Raw genomic sequence first — 22,005 nt, forward strand, 5'->3', positions numbered from 1 at the left:
TTAACTTATTGTATACAGTGTTTTGTCTTCAACCAGAGTCAAATGGATCCTCCCTGCTGGTTTAGCTTTTTCATAGGGTACAAACTGTTTTAAATCCATTAGCTCAACGGACCCTTATATACCTCTGTGAGGTAAGCATGATAGTTCTAACAACTGCACAGGGCGATGAGGAAACTGAGGCGTATGAAAAGGGAAATGAGAACTAGTATGTGGTGGCACCAAGATTCAAACTGATTCATGATACTTAGACCAGTTTTCTTTCTGCTGTGTCTTCTTAGGTCCTTCTCCTTGAAATGAGCTTTCCTCCCATTCTTCCAATGTTGAAGATGGAACCCAGGGCCTGGTGTGTGCTAAGTATGCATGCTACCACCAAGCTACACCCTTAACTCCCTTGAAATGAGTTTTCAAGGCCATGCAGCAGTTTTATTTTTCTTAGAGAAAACTTACTAATATCTATTTTAAAGGTGAGGAGGTAGACCACAGTGGGGATGAAACCTAATATGCTTACAAGCATATACTCGCAGTCAAATTGCTTGGCTTTAAATCCTGACTTTACATGGAAAGTACTCACATTAGTGCAGCACACATTGAAAGATTCAATCCATGCTAGTGTTCATGTGAAATAGCAGGCCAAATACTGTGATTTCATGGGTACAGAGAAACTATTCCAAATGCTATAAAAATTGTTTGAAGATTCAGTTGAGATTTCCTTAGCCCAGATTAAAAGGCAAGCACAGCTACATTTTGTCTTTTTACAAAGAGGTGAAAGTGACATGCCAACACTTTTACTCTAAATGGATTTCTGGGAGCTGTGAGATTGGCTGAGTGGATTTTCACTGCCTATTGGTTGAACCCTTTGCCCTGAGTCACCTCATAGGAAACTGGCTAGCCTAAGGATAGGCTGCCCTGAAGTCAGATGCTACTTTCATTCCAGTAAGTGGCTACTCACCTGTGGAAGTCTATTCTAAAGTCTGTGAGCAGAGGGCTGGGCAGGGGAATTTCCATTTACAGGGGACTGGTGACTGAGGGGAAACCTAGTTTACTAGACAATGGGAGAAATATGTGGGAAAAGACTTTGTTGTTGTTTTTTAAGTCATTCATCTATATACTATTTCTTTTTCCATTCCATAAAGGGCTATATTCTTACACAGAAAGGAAAAAACAGGACAGCAACATATAAATAAAAGTGCAGGGTTCTTTCCCCAGGAAAACACACACACACAGTTGAAGCAGGAGCTGACTTTAAGGGCCAGCAAGAGGCTACCATTGGATCTCAAATTGAGCCCTAGGCTATCTGGAAGCCAAGATGAAAAGAGAGACACAATTGAGTACATAACACTAGTTATCAGAAAGGAGGAAGCCACCAGTTTCTTCTAACTTTGAACTGTAACGTTAATTTCTTAATATATGTGTGTGTGTGTGTGTGTGTGTGTGTGTGTGTGTATTATTTTTGGTACGGGGACTGAACCCGTGGGTGCCAGATCCCCAGCCCTTTTAAAATATTTTATTTAGAGACAGGAGGTCTCACTGAGTTGCTTAGGGCTTTGCTAAGTTGCTGAGGCTGACTTTGAACTTGTGATCCTTCTACGTCAGACTCCTGAGCCACTGGAATTACAGGTGTGCACCTCCATGCTTGGCTCTTACTTGAGATTTTTATTTTAGGTTACTGTGTTGTGTAGTGGGTAGTACAGTTTAGTGAGTGAGAGCAATTTTTGTTGTCATTTGGGTTTGGGTTTGAATTTTGTTTTAATAAGCACGACATATTCTGAATTTCACTTTCTTCATCTGTAAAATGGAGACAATAGCATCTACCTATTAAAGTTGTGAAGATTCAACTAGATGAATTGTATAAATAAACGTTATCCATTAGTCATGAAATCTGCCTGCCTATTACTTGTCTTGCACAATTCTAGGTGCTGGGGATGTAGTGATAAACAAGACACGTTTCTTATCTTCAAGTGTTCTTACATTCTAGTGGGGTAAAAGACAACAATCATTGAAAAATAATTTCAGAAAGTACTCTGGAAATAATGCAACAAATACAGGGGGCAGATTTCATTTGACTTGTTCTCCAACCATTAAAAAAAAGGGCATAGGGCTGGGGGGATAGCTCAGCTGGTAGAGCGCTTACCGCGAAAGCACAAGGCCTTGAGTTCGATCCTCAGTACGGAAAAAAAAAAAAAAAAAAAAAAAAAGGGCATAATGTTAAAATGCACCTGAGAGCAGGTGAATCTGTTAGGAATAAGGTAATGTAGTTTTGGAATGTGCAATTCTTTTGCAGGGTAGTTTCCAATTTTTTTTTTTTTTTTTTTTTGGTGTTTGTTTTTGTTGAAAACTTATGTCTTCTCTATTATGCTTTTGACCAGGAGCTGAGATTGAGGCAGTTTGAAATTGTGTTCTAGCCACCAGCACACCATATTTACAGACATTATATTACGTTAGTTTTATCCTTACTATGCCGCAGGTAAAAGATACCACTACTGTTCTATTTTACTGGTAAGTAGAGTGAACAGAAGGATTGCCTAGGATTATACAGTCAGGAAAAGATGCCTCCCTAAAATCGGTAGGTCCATCTTTGATCTTTCTTCTTCCTGATTTGTCATCGTTCTTCCTTTGCCCTTGTCCCATTTGTCTAACTCTTTTCAGCAGGGTTTCTCTAGGAGTCTCTCCCAAGCTGCTGGCATTACACGGGTCTACAGCCCCGCCCACCTCGGGGGGCGGGACCAGAGGCCTGGGCCCCGTCCCCCAACCCGCGGCGGCCCGCCCCTTTCCTCCCTAACTGAGCGCCGGAGCCTGCGCGCGCGCCCCCGCTCGCGTCCCGGCTCAGCATCGAGAGCGCGCTCTGTGTGGCCGCTGCCGCCATGTTGTTGTGGTTGTGAGAAGGCGGTGGCAGGCGGCGGCGGCGGCGGCGGCGGAGCAGCCGGACGAGACGCTCCAGCGGCCCAGCGCTGCCCCCCCGCCGGCCCTGGCTGGGAGCCTCGCGGGGTGGCGGAGGAGGCAGTGCAGTGCCGGGCCTCGCCATGTCCTACTGCCTGGTAAGAAGCCCATCCCCGGTCTCCTCCGGCGGTGAGAAGGAGCTGGAGGAGGGGCCGGCGTCGGCCGCGGCGCGGTGGTTGTCACCCTCTGAGGAGGCGTCGTCCTGCGGGGTTCTGGGGAAGGTGTGCAGGGCCGGGGAGAGATGGCCTGGGTGGCCGCCGCCGCCGCCAGGGGGAGGCGCGGGGAGTGGGAGCACAGCGCCTCGGCTCGGCCCGGACCCTAGGCGCGAGGGAGGCGGGGTCCCGGGCCGGGGCGGCCTTCACGGTCCAGGCGAGGACGAGCTCGTGGGGCCCTGGTGTGAGGCGCTGCCCCGCGGGCCCAAGGAAATGCCGGCGGAACCCCGCGAGGCGGGTGCCCGCCCCTCCAACCCGGACCGGCTCCGTGGAGTCAACTGTCTAGAGGCCGGAGGTCGGGGGCCTCGGAGCCCTGGGCGAGCGGTGCGGCCCGGGCCTTGTGGGAAGGAGGAGTGGCCGCCTGACTGCCGCCGGGCATCCTCCTGACCTGGTAGTACTTGGGTGGGAAGGGTGGTTCGGGGGCGGTTGAGGGAGCTCAAGAAACACTGGTCAAACGGCTCCACAAAAGATTACAGTGTTATTTCTTGGGTAGAAATTGTGCAGGATGTTTTGCGTCTCAGGACCCATAAGATGATATTGTTGGTTGTACTTTGGGCTGGAAACCTTATCTTAAAATTATGGGGTAGATTTTATGGTCACTTTAATAGGTTCTCTGGAGTTTGATAATCTTGTGAGTTTTGCACATGGGCTGCTGTTAGATTTTGATGTTCTGGTGTCATCTCCAGACCCAGGACTAAAAATTCTTACTATTCCAGTTCCTTGACATTCACTTTGTTTACTGACATGTATTTTCATATTAAATAAACATATAATACATATTCTAGTCGAGGTTCAATTTAATTTCTCCTAACGTGAACAGTGATTATTCTAGAGGCTGTGGTTGAATTCTTTTTTTTTTTTCCTAAGTAAAATGTTTGTCATTTGTCCATGGAGAAGGGTACCTTCCCCTTTTAGATTCGGGGCCGTTTCAGTAGTGCAAGACATTATCCATGTTCTTTTTGCTTGGAGGCTAAGTAAGGTGTGTTGGTAGTCTTCCCTGATAGGGTCTATGGCTTGGATAGATAGAAAATTATCAGAATGACACTGTTTAGAGTAAATTGGTTGCCTGTGAAGGCTTTTAACTTTACCTCCCACACTTTCAGGTGACCCAGAGCAGTTTGAATGACCAGCACAGTGATGTAGCCTCACTTGTAGGCCAGGTTCTTTAGTTCACTGGCTACCTAGAAATATTATGGACTGTCTAACATGCTGATTCCTGGGACTTAAGCAGGACCTGGTGAATTAAAATCTGAGCATGGGGCTTGGGAACCTATCATTACAAGACTCCCTGAATGATTCAGCTTAGCCAGGTATGTGAACTACCTTAGGTTGGGTTTTCCAAAGAATTCCCATTAATTAAATGACTTCTGAGAGAGCTTTTAATTGTGTATATATTTCTTTAAGAATTTGAGAGGTAGGGAAGAAGGAAATGCATGAGAAACTTGAAGTTGCAAATCGAACATCTTTTAAAATACAGTAGATTTATGGAGGGAAAATAGGTTTGTTGCCAAGAGTTATTGGTTCACAAGTTATTAGGAATACATTTAATAAAATTAGGTGCTGCTTAACTGGAGGCATATCCAGAGATCGAGAATCCAGAACAAAGAAGCAGAGGAGAGGCAGTAAGTTTGCTTCTGGCTCACAGAAGTCTACTGAAGATGCTTCCCAACATCCCAACATCATGTTTGCTTCTAAACCATCTGACTCAGGTTTATAGTAAAGTGAAGGGTGGAATGGGTGTGTTAGCAGTTATTGGAGACTAGGTTTGTAAACTAGGAAGGTCATCATGAAAAGTTCTTAAAATTTGCCCCAGGCTGTGAGGGGTGGTAAAGTCCCCTTAAAAAGCTGTTAAGGTCCTGGTTAACATCTTCTGTGGTAAATTAGAATCTTGAGTTACCAAAGGAAGTATTCATGTTTCAAAGGGGGCGTGGTGAGAGTTGTTATAAGTTTGAGAGAGGTGGAAGAAAGTGTTCTTATATTTGTAGGGTAGTGGAGGAGTTTGGTAAATATCCTGTCAGTGTAGTATTTTTAGAGAAGTGCACCCAGTTGTTCCCTCCCAGAGTCAGAAATGGTGTCTGTTTTGTTCCCTGGTATACCTAGTACTTCGCATGGTTCTTGGCATATTTTATGTCCTCAGATATTTTTTGAGTAAATATATAGTGTAGGTATATTTTATATCAGATTTTTTTTGAGTAAATATATAGTGTAGAATAGCTATGGTGGTTGATAGCATTAGTTACTAAAAGTTACTTGATATCTCGCATTGGATTAAAGAACCTCTTTTTAGTCCTTGTAACTTTTGGTGTTCTTTCAAAGGATTCTATTTTTGGTGAAGATGGTCAGTGAACACCATCCTGTCCCCTAGGTTTTGTTTTGAACCCAGGGGTAGTCTACCACTAAGCTATGTCACCAGCTTTGTTTATTTTGAGATAGGGTCTAGTTAAATTGCCCAAGCTGGCCTTGAACTTTTGATCCTTCTACCTCAGCCTCTTCCTGTCTTCTCATTTTTGAGTCTTTAGATGTTCTTTGTTTTTTAGATGTCAATGACTTTTTTAAAAAAGCAGTTTATTTAATGCAGAGATAGTGTGGACTTGTAGGAAACTCTGGATTGGCAGACAGATTTAAATTCTGATTCCATTTGTGTCATTAATTGCTCTTGGAATGTCACTTCTTTGGGCTTCAGTTTTCTCATCTGTACAATTAAGAGCCTGTACTCATTGACTCACCTGATTCTGCACCTCTCTAATAATTTCTAGTTTGGTATTCATCTCATGTAGGTAGATAATCTTTCATTTAAAAAAACAGTATTTGTCTTGGGTTTTACTTTTATTATTTTTCTTTCTTTTTTTTTTTTTTTTTGCAGTACTGGGGATCGAACCCAGGGCCTTGTGCTTACAAGGTAAGCACTCTACCAACTGAGCTATATCCCCAGCCCCTTGGGTTTTACTTTTAGCTTGCAGATTTTATACATTGTCAAAAGTGCTCTGGAAATTGAGCGCCATGTTTTAAGTATTAGAAACAGCATGCTTATACTGTTGTAATTCATTTAGTGTTGAAATTAACTTGGTTTGAATAGGGAACTTCATAATTTGGTTTGAAGTCACAAGACTAAGAATGGTTTAGAAGAAGTTTGTGCAATTTATGTGGTGAGTTGTTTCTTACAGACCACCAATTCTAATTTTCTATGATGAATTTATATATAATTTTATAATTGGTAAAATATTAGTTTAAGACAGAGTATAGGATCACACCTGTATTGAATTGAACTAGAACTCCTGGTAATTTTAGAAGCTACCGAAGTTATTAGCTTGTCATTGCTATTTTTAATCTTAATTTTGTGATACTAATACTGGTATCATACTTGGGTCTTCACTTTGGTACTGTATCTAGAAACTTAATATACCTTTTAAATTCATATTTATATTAGGTGTTCAGAATGAAAATTGTTTTAGGAATTTTTAGATTAGTATGTCTTTGGTTCAAGTCTAGATTGTACTCCTTACTGGTCCTTTTGTTTTTGGCAAGCCATATAACCCCTCTGAGCTCTAATTCCCTCATTAGTAAAAGGAGAAAGAGCAACCTCTGCTTATTTTGCAGGTTGTCAGTGAATATCAAATGGAATGGTGTGTATGAAAAGCAATCTAAAGATGTAGGAGGATGGTATTAGAATCCTATTTTCTTGGAAGAGTTGGCTTGTGAAGCAGTAGTAAATCTGGTACTTGTTGTCAAGTGCAGAATTTTCTAATGCCATTGATAGGGCAACAGAAATGATTTCTGCTTCTGTGTTCTCTCTGTAGAAACCTTTCAGTACTTGTAACTACTAATAGAAATAGTATTGCAGAGACTTCAGGGGTGTCTGGGATATCTCAAGATTGTGCCAAAGTCTGCATTTGGATTAGACTTGCTACATTTCACCCATTTTCTTAGGTTGATGCTATGATGGAAGATGGTTGGGGTAAGGAGTTCAGTACTTTTTGTGTAGTTTTAGAACTGTTTTCTAAATGACAGGTGACAGTTTCATAGAGTAATGACATCAAAGTGGTTATTTAGTGAGGTCCTGCCTCAAAAAAAAAAAAAAAAAAAAAAAAAAAAAAAAAAAAAAGGGCTGGGCTCTAGGTCAGTGGTAGAGTGCTTGCCTACATGTGTGGGGCCCTGGGTTTAATCCCCAGTACCACACACACACAAATATAATAATTTTTTTCCTTATTTGTGTGGTAAAACAAACAGCATGGTACCTGGTCAGTGCAGATGGAATGACTGTAAGATAGTAAGGCATAAAAAAAAAAAAAATGAAGTAAGAAGAAAATTGTGAGGTTGAGTTAACATTAAAGCTATTTCTCTTAATGGTGAAATATCTCATAGTTCCAAGTTGTTGATTTAATGAACCAAGTTTGCACATAAACTTATGCTATTATTCTTAAGCACTTTTCCCCTTAAGATGGAGTACTTGTTAACTACAGAGGTATTGTCTTGGTGCTATTGCAGAGCAGTATCTTAGATATGACTAGGCTTAGATTTATTATGTGCCTGTTTTGTCTTTACACAATATTCAGAATGATTCTAAGATTTTTCTCATTTTATTTCTCTAGGATTCAATCTAATTTATTATCTAAAGCTTTGTAATTTTGTTGAAGAGAAGTGGACATTCATTTAGTTCTCTGAATTATTCAGAGATGGATAATCTGGCAAAATGTAAGGAAATTATAAGTGTGTGTGTGTGTGTGTGTAGGTATGTATGTGTATATATGTATATCTTAACTTTTAAAATAAGTACCCATAAATCTTGACATAATTAGAAAGAATTGGGTATTAAGATGTGATGATTAGCTTGAAATAAGATTCTTTTGTTTCTTGCCTATCATTTTTCTATAAGATATACCAAATACGTAATTGATTTTTCCTCTTTTGTTTTCGTTTTGTTTTTTGGCGGTGCTGGGGATTGAACCCAGGGCCTTGTGCTTGCAAGGCAAACACTCTACCAACTGAGCTACCTCCCCAGGCCCTGGTTTTTCCTCTTTTTATTATTATATATTTTTTAAACATTTGCAATATACATACTTGTTTATAAAATATACAGACTGGAAAACTCAACAATCAGCAAATAATGCAATTAAAAATTAACAAAAGACAAACAGGTATTTCACGGAAGAGGACAATCAAATGGCAAATGAAAAATACCCAGCATCTGGATGTGCAGTAATAATTTTCTTTGTGAGATTAATATAATATACCCTTAATGGGTAGTGCTTTGTAATATGGATGCATTATATTTTTGTTATATGGGTGTATTATAGTTTATAGCAATGTCAGTGGACATTGCCAACGTTTTTCTTAAAACAGTGTTGTGATGAATGTGTTTGGACATTTTTATACAATTGTAGTTTTTTTTTTTTTTAACATTATTAGTTGTAGATGGACACGATACCTGTATTTTTATGTGGTGCTAAGGATTGAACCCAGTGCCTCACAGCCACTAGGCAGGCGCTCTACCACTGAGCCAGAACCCCAGTCTAGCTGTGTTTTTTTGTTAAAGGATAAATATTTAAAAGTAGACTTAATCAGTTCAAAGGGTATATGGATTTTTTTTTGGGGGGTGCGGTTCTGGTGAATAAACCCAGAACCTCACACATTTTAATAAGCACACACTGTCAGTGAGGTTGGTAGGTATGTCTTAGATTTGGGTACACTCAGGTTACCCTATAGATACGCTGTTTTAAATTCCAATCAATAGCATATTAGTACCCAATTCCATATATTCCTTCTAGTGATTTGCTGTCTTTAGTTTCTCGTTGGGAGTTTAAAATAGTTTGGATTAGTTTTTCTGTTTTGTTTTGTTTTTCCAACATCAGGACTTACTGTACAGTTAAACTTTGTAGAGTGGGCAGGTAAGTAACAAAGGAGTACTTAAGACCAGTGGTCTGCAAACTTTTTGATTGCTCATTCCATCAGTTTAAAAAAACAGTATTAATACTCAATCCTTAGTATTTAATTTATGGAGAATATATGTATAGTACCCAATTATTGTATGATTTATAAATAAGGCAAAAAATTAACCAGGATGAGAATTAAAAATAAAATTCAGATATCTTCCTTTACCCCAGTGGAGCATCTTGGGTACTCCTTGAGGTGTATTACCACTTTGCTTTGAATACTCATAATTTACATTTGGATAAGTAAATAATTTAATATTGGGTTTTTATGAATCATTGAATTTTTTGGACATTAAACTAGTTTACTGATCTTCCTGTTTAGTTGGATTATGATAGTCTTTAAAGTGTCCCATGCTCTTGAGGCTTACATTTGGGACAAAATCAAATATAAATTTAAGGCACTAACTTGATACTTTTTGTCTTTGTTGAGGTAGCTGAATTTGAAAAGGACCAGTATTAGTCTAGGAAGCAATGTAAATAATTACTTCTCTTAACTATGAAGAATTGATATTATGTGGAGAATATTCTTAAAAATCTATTCTGTATAGAAAAAAGTTTAATGTCCCTGTTTTTTTTAAGTCTGAGTGAAGGGATGAATAATTACTACTTGCTTTCCTTTGCTTGCAAAGTACCACAATTAACCTGTCACTCTAACTTCATTTGGAAGAGCTAAGTCTATAACATTTTAAGAATGCTTTCTTGAACTGAAACTTTCCATGATGAATCTTAGATGAAAAGGTAACACTTCTTTTTTTTAAGTTTGAATAAGTTGCTTTGTGCCCTTCCCCCATAAATTATGAAATCAGAAAACTGGCTTTTTTTTTGTTTTAATGAATTAGAAAAAATAATTTTACATCATGGAGAACTTATTTTCAGTTATTTCATGTGGGTCATTATCAGAGAAAGATAATGTTAAAATACTGGAGATTGTGGAAAGAGATTATATTAAGCAACTTTAGTTTTTTTTTTTTTTTTTTTGGTGCCAGTTAAAAGAAATGAGAGAGCTGGGTGTGATGGGACATGCCTGTAATTACAGCTACTTGAAAGACTGAGGCAGAACATTTGAAAGTTCAAGGCCAGCTTGGGCAATTTATTGAGACCCTGTCTCAAAATAAAAACTTAGAAGGACTGGGATGTTACTCAGTGGTACAACACCATGCTTGAGGCTCTGGGTTCAAGCCCCAGTACCACCACCACCACAAAAAAAAAAAAAAAAGAAGGAATGAGGTGAATTATATTAAAGATTATTACTATATACAGTACTTTGGACAAAAGGCCAGTTATCTCTTTTTTCCTAAAGTAGCACGATTTATAAGGCAGTTTCTTAATGTATCTTCTTAGATTCCCACATGGATTTGAGACCATCCTGTCCCAGGAATGTTATGACTTGCTTGGGGCCACATGTAGAGGATATGATAAAAATTTTAAAGAGGTAGACTCAAAGCTTCAGAAGTAAGGTCTGATGGCTTTTCTCCCTCACTCTCTAGAACTTAACCCATTTTATCCCGTTGGTTCTAGATGTGCAACACCTACAAAAACTTAGATTGAGCAACAAATACCCTACTTATTGTGACTGAAATAATTATGTTTGCAGAATTGAAAAGGTCAGGCCTTTATGGGCTGATACACTGCCTGGCACAGAGTAAGTTACAGAATTTATGAACCGTTTAAGCTCTTACATGTTTACTTACTCATGTAAATAAGTTACAGTGTTGTGTCAATATTTAAATTTTTTTGTGATTGAAGTGTTCATGTGAATAGAAAATAGTTTTGTGAGAAAGGTCATTAATTTTAGACCAGTCTTTCAGATATCCTTTATTTCCTTACTTATTTTTGGTACCAGGGATTGAACCCTGGGGGTGTTTAACCACTGAGCAACGTCCCCACCCCTTTTTATTTTGAGACAGGGTCAACGTTACTTAGAGCAACCTAGTTAGGTTGCTGAGGCTAGCTTTGAAATAGCCATCTTCCTGCCTCAGCCCTCCCAAATTGCTGGGACTACAGGCGTGCACCACCACACCTAACTTGCAGATATCTTTTTACCTTCTCTTAAGATATTTTCAAGGGCACAAAAAAAGTTAGTCTTGATGTAAATTTTTACTGTGTATGTCCCTCTTACTGGCAAGACTGTGTATGTAAATATATGAATGTGTTATATTGTGGACTTCTATTCAGTAAGGAAACCATACTCAATTAGTTGGTTCTTTTTTTGTAGTGCTGGGGATTTTTAACCCAGGGCCTTGCACATGCCAGGCAAGTGCTCGCTATACCACTGAACTACCTCCCCAGCCCTGTATACTGGTTCTCTAAACATGGACTCAGAATTTGCCATGGGGTGAATGTAAAGGAGCAAGGATGATTCCCCTTACCTGTTTTATTCTCTTCAGTTCCCTGTACACATGTTTTTGACTTCTTCAGTAAACACTGAAGAAACTTAGTCTTCCAGAGAACTAATATACCGTTTCCCCCTTTTTCTGGGATAACTTAAAATCCTGTTTTGTAAATGAATTAGCATACTTTTATACGCTAGAGAGACCCTGGAAAGACATGAGAGGAAATATTAATAGTGATTAATTTCTTTCTGGTGATTTTTCTGCTTCATATTCTTTTATAGTTTCCCAGTTTTCTATAATAAGCATGTAGTACCTTATAGTTAGGAAAAAGTAAAAATTGAAGGTTTCATTTTTCATTGGGTGTCTTATGAAGGTTTAAGTCACAGTCACCAGTGAGAAAGTGGGTGAAACTGACTCCAATTTCTAATCAGAGCGGCAGCTGTAGGGAGTGGTATGGAAAGAACGGGGGCAGGCAAGCTGAACTTTCTTATTGTAAACTCCACTCTGACTGGAGACAGTCTGGGTTTTGGTCACAATTAAACCCAAGAGGACTTCCAGTGTGTGTGTGTGTGTGTGTGTGTGTTTTTCCTTCTTCCTAATAGATTGATTGGAAGATACATTAAAAAAATGTGTTTCTATGAACTAAGTGAACACAGGACTTAGCCTAAAAAGCCTGTCACTTCTTCTGATGACTTATAACTGTGAACTTGAGCAAATTCTGTAGACTGTGTTTTAAATGTCATGTGGTATTACCACAATTCAACTCAGATGTGATATGAATTTTGTATATGTTATATGAATTGCAAAATATTTAGGCAGACGGTTTTGTTAAGACAGTATGGCCTCATTGAAGTTTTCATTTTAAGGTACATCTGGGAGTTGAGTCACAGGTTTATATGCTTATGTGGTAATATTTTTGGGAGATCTTTAGAGTTTAAGCCATTAGAGCTTGTCAGCTTTTGCTGTTTACTATGCATTTATAGTGGCATAAATACTCACGTGAATAGATGCCATATTCAAAAGGGTTAGATTTCTGTGTTAAGATAGTTGTAATTATCTATATTACTCTATCCGCTTTCTTTCTTTTTGTGCAGTATTAGGGAAAGAGCTCAGGGCCTTGTGCGTGTTAGGCAAGCAGTCTATCACTGAGCTATATCACTACCCCTTTAAAAATTTTTAATTTTGAGATAGGGTCTCATTAAGTTGCCCTTAGCTGGCCTTGAATTTTTAGTCCTTCACCTTTAGCCTGTAGTTCAGCTGGGATTTCCACTGTGCCTAGCCTTATTTTATTTTTATTTTTAATAAGATTAAAATTGAATGGTAGTTGAGATAATAAAGGTAGCTAGCGCTGGTATACATTTTTAGGATTTTTTAAAGTTAGGTGTGTGTGTGTGTGTGTGTTTCTTTTGCAGTGCCTGGGGTATTGAACCTAGAACTTCATGCATGCTAGGCAGGTGCTCTAATACTTAGGAACTTCATGGTAATAAAACAAAACAAAACCAAAAACAAAAAACAGGTTTATTAAAAATAAATCCATATTAGAAGTTGATAAAAGTGTGCTGGTTCTGGTGGCTCACTCCTGTAATCCCAGTGACTGGGGAGGCTGAGGCAGGAGGATTCTAAGTTTGAGACCAGTTTCAGCAATTTAGGCCCTGTCTCAAAAAAAATACAAAGGGCTGAGTTTGTGGTTCAGTGTTAAGGGCTGCCCGAGTTCATTCCTGATACCAAAAAAAAAAAAAGTCTATGAAGCCTATTTTCGTCTTTTCTCCAAATTCTCTAATCTTGGCTTGTTATACTAATGGTAAAATTGAAATATTTTAAAAATTTAGAAAAATCTGGAATAATTTGACATGCACTAAGTACCTACTTCAATAAATGTTGATGTAATAGATATTTACATCTTGTTAAATTTGTTTCAAATGTATGTTTATACATTTTAAAAATGAAAATATACATACAATTGGAGGCTCTTTTTTTGTATTCCTTCCAAATCCTGTTTACTTATGCGGAGGTTGATATTTATCTTTCCAGTTCATGCTCCTTTATTCTACACATTTTCCTACAGATATTTGTATTTCGTAATTGGAAAAGCTCGAGATTTACGCTGGTACATATTTACTTTATTTATTTCAATGATTTTAAATTTGATGTATGAATAGACATAATTTTAAGTCCCGTTTGTTCTTAATAAAATAGGTATTTGTAAGAATTTCTTCAAATAGGATTAAACTATACATATTGTCCTATGATTTGCTTTTTTCTCTCATTAATAGTGTATCACATATACTTTCACCCTATTAAGAAATATGGATTTATTTCACTTTTAAGAACTGTGTAGCCAGGCACTGTGGTACAGGCCTGTAGTCCCACTGACTTGGGAGTCTGAGACAGGAAGATGGAGATTCAGAGCCAGCCTCAGCAAAACTGAAGCACTGAACAATTCAATGGAACCCTGTTTCTAAATAAAATACAAAATACGTCTGGGGATATGGTTCAGTGGTCGAGTGCCCCTGAGTTCAATCCCTGCTACTCCCCCCCACCAAAAAAACAAAAAACAAAAAAAAACCAGAACTGTGTAGTTTTTATTTTCTAGTCTCTTACTGATAGACATCTAGGGATTTTTTTTCTTATCAGAAAAGGTACTGTGATCAATGGGACTTGGTGGTGCATGCCTATAATACCAGCTACTCAGGAGGCCAGCTTCAACAAATTAGCAAGACCTTATCTCAAAATAAAAAGAGCTGGGAATTTAGCTCAGTGGTAGAATGCCCCTGAGTTCAGTCTCTAGTACCACACACACACACACACACACACACACACACACACACACACACGCGCGCGCTGTGATAGACATTCTTGCATTTATGCTATTGAGCAAAAGTTGTGGGATTATTTCTACAGAGTAATTTCTTGGGAAATAGAATTGCATGTGACAATTAAAAATTTTTTTTTAGTTGTAGATGGACCCACTACTATTATTTATTAATATTTATGTGGTGCTGAGGATTGACCCCAGTGCTTCACAGGTACTAGGCAAGCACTCTACCACTGAGCCACAATTCCAACCTGACAACTTTTTTTTGCATGTGACAAATATTGATGCTTTTGTATTTAAGTTAACCAGTATGTTTGTTTATTTATTTGTAACTTTATTCCCAGTTTATGTAGGTCTGTTCAGAAAGGGTGGTATCTAACAGCTGCTGAGGTGGAAAGCTTCATAATATAAGGCAATTAATATATTAAAATTGTATAGTAGAGACTTGGAGGAGCCTTGGGTTTATGTAGATAAGGCATACAAAGTTATGTTTGGGAAACAGTTTTAGTTTTGCTGGCGCAGAAGAGAAGATAAAGGAGTCAAAGGTAAGCTTGTGAAAGTGTTGGAATTTTACTCTCTGTACTGAGCCTTTTTAGGTTCTTGATGAAAGGCAATGTTGGGGAAAATAATTTGGTGGTAATGTTTGTAAGTGGAAGCATACAAAGATTGGAAAGAGTGAAGAACCTGTATTATACTCAAAAGTGGGTAATATGAACCTGAATTAAGGTGTCAAACTGGTAATTCTAGGGTCTCATGTATGCTCGGCAAGTACTGAGCTGTGTCCCCAGTCCTAGATTTTGGGTCTGTGAGAATAATGGTAGTACAGAAATGTGGGAATTAGGAGGGAAAGGTTTTTAGAAAAGAACTAAACTGAAACACTGAGGCCAAGGAGTATCCAAGAAAAATAAAATGAACTGTAGGAGCTTGTTGATGGAGAATTTAAGGTAGAAAGAATGGTAGTCCTAGGCTGGGGTTGTAGCTTAGTGGTAGAGCACTTGCCTAGCATATGTCAGGCACTGGGTTTGGTTCTCAGCATCTCATATAAATAAAATAAAGGTCCATTGACAACTAAAATAATAAATAAATAAATAAAAAAGAATGGTAGTCCCAGTCTGGATGAGCTCTTGAACCTAGAAGACAAGTTGAGGTCCATATTGGGCGGGGGGAGTGGGGCGATGGGGAAAGGTAGATTTTAAGATTTAATATTAGATTAATGAGACATGGTGGAAACCAAGGAGATGAGAAGGTTTCCAAATGAGGGATAATTAACTGACATCAAGGAAGATGAGGACCAAGGAAATACAGTTGGTGATCCATTCTAGTCATTTGTCATAATTTTCTTAGATTAATTTCAGCAGGGTAAGCTGAAAGGGCTAAGGGCTAAGTAAGTAGGAGATGACATAGCACATGTAGAGCACATGTAGAAACTGGTGCTGTTCAGTAGAACTTCTTGTGATGAAATGTTTGGTATCTATTTTATCTAGTACATACTGAGCACTTGAAATTTGGCTAGTGCAACCAATAGACTAAACTTTAAATTTTCATTTAATTTTAATATAAGTTTAAGTAGTTACATGTGGCTAGTGGCTACCATGTTGGACAGCACTGATTATGGAGTCATAAAAATGAAACAGTGATGTAGATTAGCAGTTGGCAAGAGAATTATTTAACAATTTTGTTGCAGTGCTATTAAAATGTTATTGGAATTATATAGGGTAGTCTTTTTCTTTTTTTTTTTTTTGAAACTGGGGATTGAACCCAGGGTTTTGTGTATGTCAAGCACTCAGGATTGTTATGTTTTTTTCCCCTCTTGTTCAGTGTTGGCTGTAGTTAATTGGTGACAATGCTTCTTACATTTAAGGGCAAAATTTAAGAATGTGGCTTTAAGGGAATTGTGATCTAAAATCTTTCTGTGACTTCTCTACCTTTTTTCCCCCCTTGTCTTGCCTTTAAAAAAAGTTACTTAAATTTTACTTATGAAAGCCTAATATTTCTTGAGACCATTTGGGTATCTTTGTTTTCTCAAACTAAAGGTAACTTCAGAAATTTCTTAGAAATTTAATTGGAAAGTGGAATTGCCAGCAATATTGTATTTGCCTTTTAAGTTAATATCTTATATATTTAATTGCTTGAAAAATAGTTTGCTGGACTGGGGCTGTAGCACAGTGGTAGAGCACTTGCCTAGCATGTGTGAATCGCTGGGTTCAATCCTCAGCACCTCATAAAAATAAATGAATAAAATAAAGATATTGTGTCCATGTATAGCTAAAAAAAATTAAAAAGTTTGCTTTGTGACTGATTTATGATTTGAATTTGAATTTTTGATAGTATCAGTAGAACTTTTTACTTAAATGCATTGTAGTTGCAAGATGTGGCTCCATTTCTGTTAAGTTTTAAAGACAGACAAAAATGAAAGGTGGGAATGGAAGCCAGAAAAATGACTGTCTTTGGCGGAGAGAACAATGGAGATCTTAGAGGTGCTGGTAATGTTCTATGACTTGATCAGGGTTGTTGATTTAATGATTGTATTTAGTTTATGAGAATCATTGAGTTGTGTATTTATAATGCGCATTTTTTGGTATGTGTTGCATACCTTAGTTAAAAACTTATGCCCCTGGGCTGGGGTTGTGACTCAGTGGTAAAGTCCTTGCCTACCACATGTGAGGCACTGGGTATGATCCTCAGCACCACATTAAAAATAATAATAATATAATAAATGTATTGGGTCCATCTTCAAGTAAAAATACTTTTTTAAAAAAAGTTGTTCCCTATATTATGGTCTTAGAGCTATTTATTATGTTGGAATGTAATTAAGATGCTTATACAGAAAATCAGCACATACCTAGTATAAATAAGGCAGATCCGTTTCCTTAAAATTTCAGTTGTGTGATTAATTTCCTGAGATCTTTTAGCATTGTATAACTTTTTTTTTTGGTGCTGGGGATTGAACCCAGGGTCTTGAGCGTACTAACCATATGCTCTACCACAGACCAAAATCCCCAGCTCAGTGTGTTTAAATTTTTTAAGGGCTAGGGAATTCTGAAATATAAGCTGGAGGGTTGTACCGTTTGGTGCATGTTAATATCCTTTTGTTTGGATAAAAATATTTCCTTGGTGTAAGGTAATGTTCTTTTTTACTTTTTAAAATATTTTTTCAGTTGTCAATGGACTTTATTTTATTTATATACAGTGCTGAGAGTCAAACCCAGTGCCTCTCACATGGTAGGCAAACGCTCTACCGCTGAGCCACAACCCTAGCCCAGGTAATGTTCTTTCAAGCATTCTAAAATAAAGGCAAGTTTGAATTTACATGTTAGGGAATGTCTTACCTTTAATATAATGCTGCTGTATAGAATTACATATTTTATGATTCCTAAATGTTCTTGAAATTGCATTTTCATTGTGTCTGTATAGCTTACTCTCTTTGGACATCGAAGCAGCTTTAATGGGCTTTCAGTGCATATTTTAAGTTTATGCACTAAAACCCTTGCATAAGCGTATTTTAAATTATGGCAAGTATCTTAAATCTGTTATCCATATATATATATATATATATATATATATTAGCTTTTTTTTTTTTTTTTTTTTTTTTTTTTTGTACTGGGGATTGAACCAGGGGTGCTTAACCACTGAGCATACATATCCCCAACCCTTTTTTGTATTTTATTTAGAGACAGGGTCTCACTGAGTTGCTCAGTGCCTCGCTAAGTTGCTGAGGCTGTCTTTGAACTCATGATCCTCTTGCCTCAGCCTCCCGAATTGCTGGGATTACAGGCCTGCACCAATACACCTTGCCCCTTGTTATCTCCAATCCTTTTTATTTTTTATTTTGAGGCAGGGTCTTGCTGAGTTGCGTAGGGCCTCATTAAAGTGCTGAGACTGGCTTTGAACTTGCAGTCCTCCTGACTCAGCCTCCTTAGCTGCTGGGATTACAGACATGTGCCTCCACGCCTGGCAGTTTTTTAAATTTATAGGAAAAACTTTGGTGTCTTCTGAAGAGACATGAATAATAAATACATGAATAGTTATTTAATCTCACTTTCTATATCTGAAAGCATCGACTAACTATTATTTTATACAGAGTGAGGCGCTTTCCCAGTCTTGCCCAGTGGAAGTACATCCATCCTTCTCACTATTCACAGCAATTTTTTTCCTCCATATTACCTGATATAGATATATTAAGATGATTTTTTCCTCTTCAAGGATACACAAAAATTTAAATCTACCCATTTGTAAAAAATCTCAAAGAAAATTATCAGGAGTTATTATAGGACATTTTTTGACACTTGCATATAAGAGGATCTTTTTTAACATGATGACTTGTAACCCCTTTACCTCCTTATATTATTCAGAATCTTGTCTCTTGCTAAGACATGTGAGTGGTTTGCTTGGATATGTATCTATCTTTTCTATAATAAATACTTTTGAATTGTAGTGTTTTGGCCACATTCCAACTCCATACCAAAGTATGGTTTCGTGATAAACCTTGCAAAAAGCACATTGACTGTAGTCCAGAAGCTGACTCACCAAGAAGTAATGATAGACACTTTGAAGGGAATGACCTAGGCCAGGATTGTGTTTCAAAGCTTCTTGCTATGATTACATCAGTGAAAGGCAGCCAAGAAATCAAGATGAGATCTTACTTGTACCTCTTGGCAGTAATGGTGCATAGAAAGGAAGGATGTCCATTGTAGGATACAAGTAAGATTTTTTTTTCCCCAACGATCTTGTAAAATTTTTGGGTGGGAAACAAATTGAGAAGTCAGTGGTGATAACCTTCCTGAGACTGCCGCAATGCCTACCATGCCTTTTTCCTTTTCTAAGCCTGGATGAGAATAACTTTATAATGACTAAGGGTTAACTAAAGAAGCTCAATGTGTATCAGTTTTCTAGAGCTAAGAGAATATACTTAGCTCAGTAGTAAGCACAAGTATCATGTTTGTGTCAGACACTGCAGCTACTGTTTCCTACTAAGACTAGAAGAAACCAAAGCTAGACTAGTATCAATTCAGTTTTGAGGAACAGGCCCTTTGCCTGTGAGCATTGCATATTTTAAAAGTAAAAATAGTATGAAAGTGAACTTGCTTCAGTACTATGGAATGCATATTAACTCTGATGGTTTTTGTGGATTAGAGTGATTGCAGCTCCATTTCTAAATCCAGATATATACCAGTTTTTCTAGGTGGCCAACTAATCTTTTATAATTCCTTCCAAATATCACTAAACTATTGACTCTGAGTGGAAATAACACAAGTATGCCCTTTTCATGTCCAAAATTGTCCTCAGAAATAAGAAAACACCTAAATTACCTCAAAATATTTTTCAAAGATGAGGCTAAGTGAATATGCCACAGTGACAGAATGATTCATTTTGATTATAGAACTTTGTTTTTCAATAAAAGGTGTTAAACATGATAGTACTTTAATATAGAATACTATGGAAATTGCTTTTAGCTATTTGCTGTTTTCTCTTAAGCATAATAATTAGGAATAAAATGTTTTCAATTCTTTTCTCCAGAATGTGCTTCTCAAAAGTTAAAAGTGAGCTGGGCATGGTAGTGCACATCTGTAATCCCAGCAGCTTGGGAGGCTGAGGCAGGAGGATTGCAAGTTTGAGACAATCATCAGCAGTTTAGTGAGGCACTAAGCAACTTAGCAAGACCCTGTCTCAAAATAAAAGATAAAAAGGGTTAGGGTTGTGGCTCAATGGTAAAGTGCCCTTGGGTTCAATCTCTAGTACCAAAAAGGAAGGAAGGAAGGAAGGAAGGGAGGGAGGGAGGGAGGGAGGGAGGGAGGGAGGGAAAAGTTTAAAGTGAGCCAGGTATAGTGGTGCATGCCTTGTAAACCCAGATTCTTGGGAGGCTGAGGCAGGAGGATTGCCAATTTGAGGCCAAACTGGGAAACTAAGTGAGATGTTGTCTCAGAAGAAAATTGAAAAGTGCTGGAATGTAGCTCAGTGGTAGAGTACTCACCTAATATGCAACAGGCCCTGGGGGAGTGGTAGTTAAAATTGCTTTATTATTAAAGAAATATTCTACTTTTGTAGCATTTGAGACTACAGATCCCTTGTAGTTTCTCTTAATTTGGTTTTCAGCCTTTTTGAGATAGCGTCAGCCCCACTTCTTTTCTGAGGTGTTGGGTTTGCACCCAGGGCTTTTGCACATGCTTTGCACATGGCAAGCCATTTATCATTAAGTTATACCCTCAGTCTTGCTCTTTTGCTTTTGAATTGATCCCATGTATGCTATTTCTACTTAATTTCTTATATGGTTTAAACTTGCATCTGTACATTATTTATTAGCTAGCTTTGTGACGTGGGCAAGTTATCTCTGTGCCTTAGTTTTCCTATTTGTAGTAGAGTTGTAAGATTAAATGACTAATAAATGGTGAAGCACTTAATTGAATGTTCTGTGTGTATTGGCTTAATTATTGTAAACAAGGACCTTGACTCCTCCCCTATATTATTTGCAGCTCTTCATTTATGTCATTTTTTTTTTTTTGGTAAACAGAACTTAACAGAACTTTGTATTAAGGAATAATAAATACCACCACATATTTAATTTTTTCTTCAGTACTAGGGATTGAATCCAGGGTTTGCACATGCTAGGCAAGGCCTTACCACTAAGTTATATCCCTAGCCATAGAATTTTAAAAAGGAGACTACCCTTTTTCTTGCTAAAATACCGCATCACAAGCTCACAAAATTGACTTTTGTGCCTCTTCTCCTTTTTTTCCTCCTGTGATAGGACTTTCTGTAATTATAGGTAAGTGGTTTAGTGCCAGGGGTTAGATTTTTTTTTTATATTTAGTAGGTTTATAACTAATTCCTAGATTACACACACACACACACACACACACACACACACACACACACATATATATATATTTTTTTTTTTTTTTGTTTTGGTACCAGGGATTGAACCCAGGGGCAGTCAACCACTGAGTCACATCCCCATCTCTTTTTTAATTTAATTCGGGGTCTCAGTAATTTACTTAGGGCCTCACTAAGTCTGAGACTGACTTTGAACTCATGATCCTCCTGCCTCAAGGTCTCCTCAGCTGCTGGGATTACAGGTGTGTGCCACCATACCTGGCTTTCTAGATTACATTCCTAAAAGAGATTTTTTGGACATTTAGGGATCCCTTCTCAACAATTATACCAGTAAAAGGAATATAGTATTCACTGGATCTTTTTGTTTGAGATTTTTTATTATATAATTTTTATTCACATAAATTATATAATTGTTCTGTTTTATTATTGTTAATCTCTTACTTTGCCTTGTTTTTTGTGATCTTTGTATTTAGTTGATGATATAAAAAAGTTAATATTTATATAGAGGGACATTTTCACTTTTAGGTTATTCAGCAAAGATTCCCACTCCTAATTTTCTCTTGCCTTCTGACTTGAAAATGTATATCAGACTTGGCCGGTTTTGTACTCCTTTTCCTTGTAATGTTGATACAAAGGATTGACATTTGTCACCAAAAGCCAGGAGGTATTCCCCACCTACCCCTCACTGATATTGATACACAGATGACAGAAGCAAGCTTTTCTTTCTAGACTCCTGAAGCTCAGACTGCTCACACCTTCACAATGCTCTGACTGAGGCAGGAGGTGTGTCTGCAATGGGAGAGAAAGAGGCCAAAAGGGGAAAGAGGAGCATTGGATGAGGTAAGAAGATGAGGAGATGGCACTGAGCCCTTGAGACTGAGGCCTTCAGTTCTTTGTTTCTATGCACCACCTCCAAATCCTGTGAGACAATAAGTTCTGATTTTGTT

General features: G+C 37.9%; 1 protein-coding gene across 11 annotated transcripts in view; it reads left to right on the forward strand.

Annotated features, from left to right (window-relative positions):
• The first annotated feature begins 2,832 nt into the window (after positions 1 to 2,832).
• The window catches only part of MTMR3 (myotubularin related protein 3), a 120,206-nt gene continuing 101,033 nt past the window's right edge, over positions 2,833 to 22,005 (forward strand). For 5 of the 11 annotated variants that reach the window (XM_079151262.1, XM_079151265.1, XM_079151253.1 and 2 more), the window contains exon 1: positions 2,834 to 3,035. The gene's annotated coding sequence lies outside the window, so the exon portion shown is untranslated. Of the gene's footprint in view, positions 3,036 to 22,005 lie in introns of all 11 variants that reach the window. The other 6 variants (XM_079151252.1, XM_079151258.1, XM_079151260.1 and 3 more) reach the window with 2 other exon arrangements.

The sequence above is a fragment of the Sciurus vulgaris genome, assembly GCF_902686455.1.
Source record: "Sciurus vulgaris genome assembly, chromosome: 8".
Classification (NCBI taxonomy): domain Eukaryota; kingdom Metazoa; phylum Chordata; class Mammalia; order Rodentia; family Sciuridae; genus Sciurus; species Sciurus vulgaris.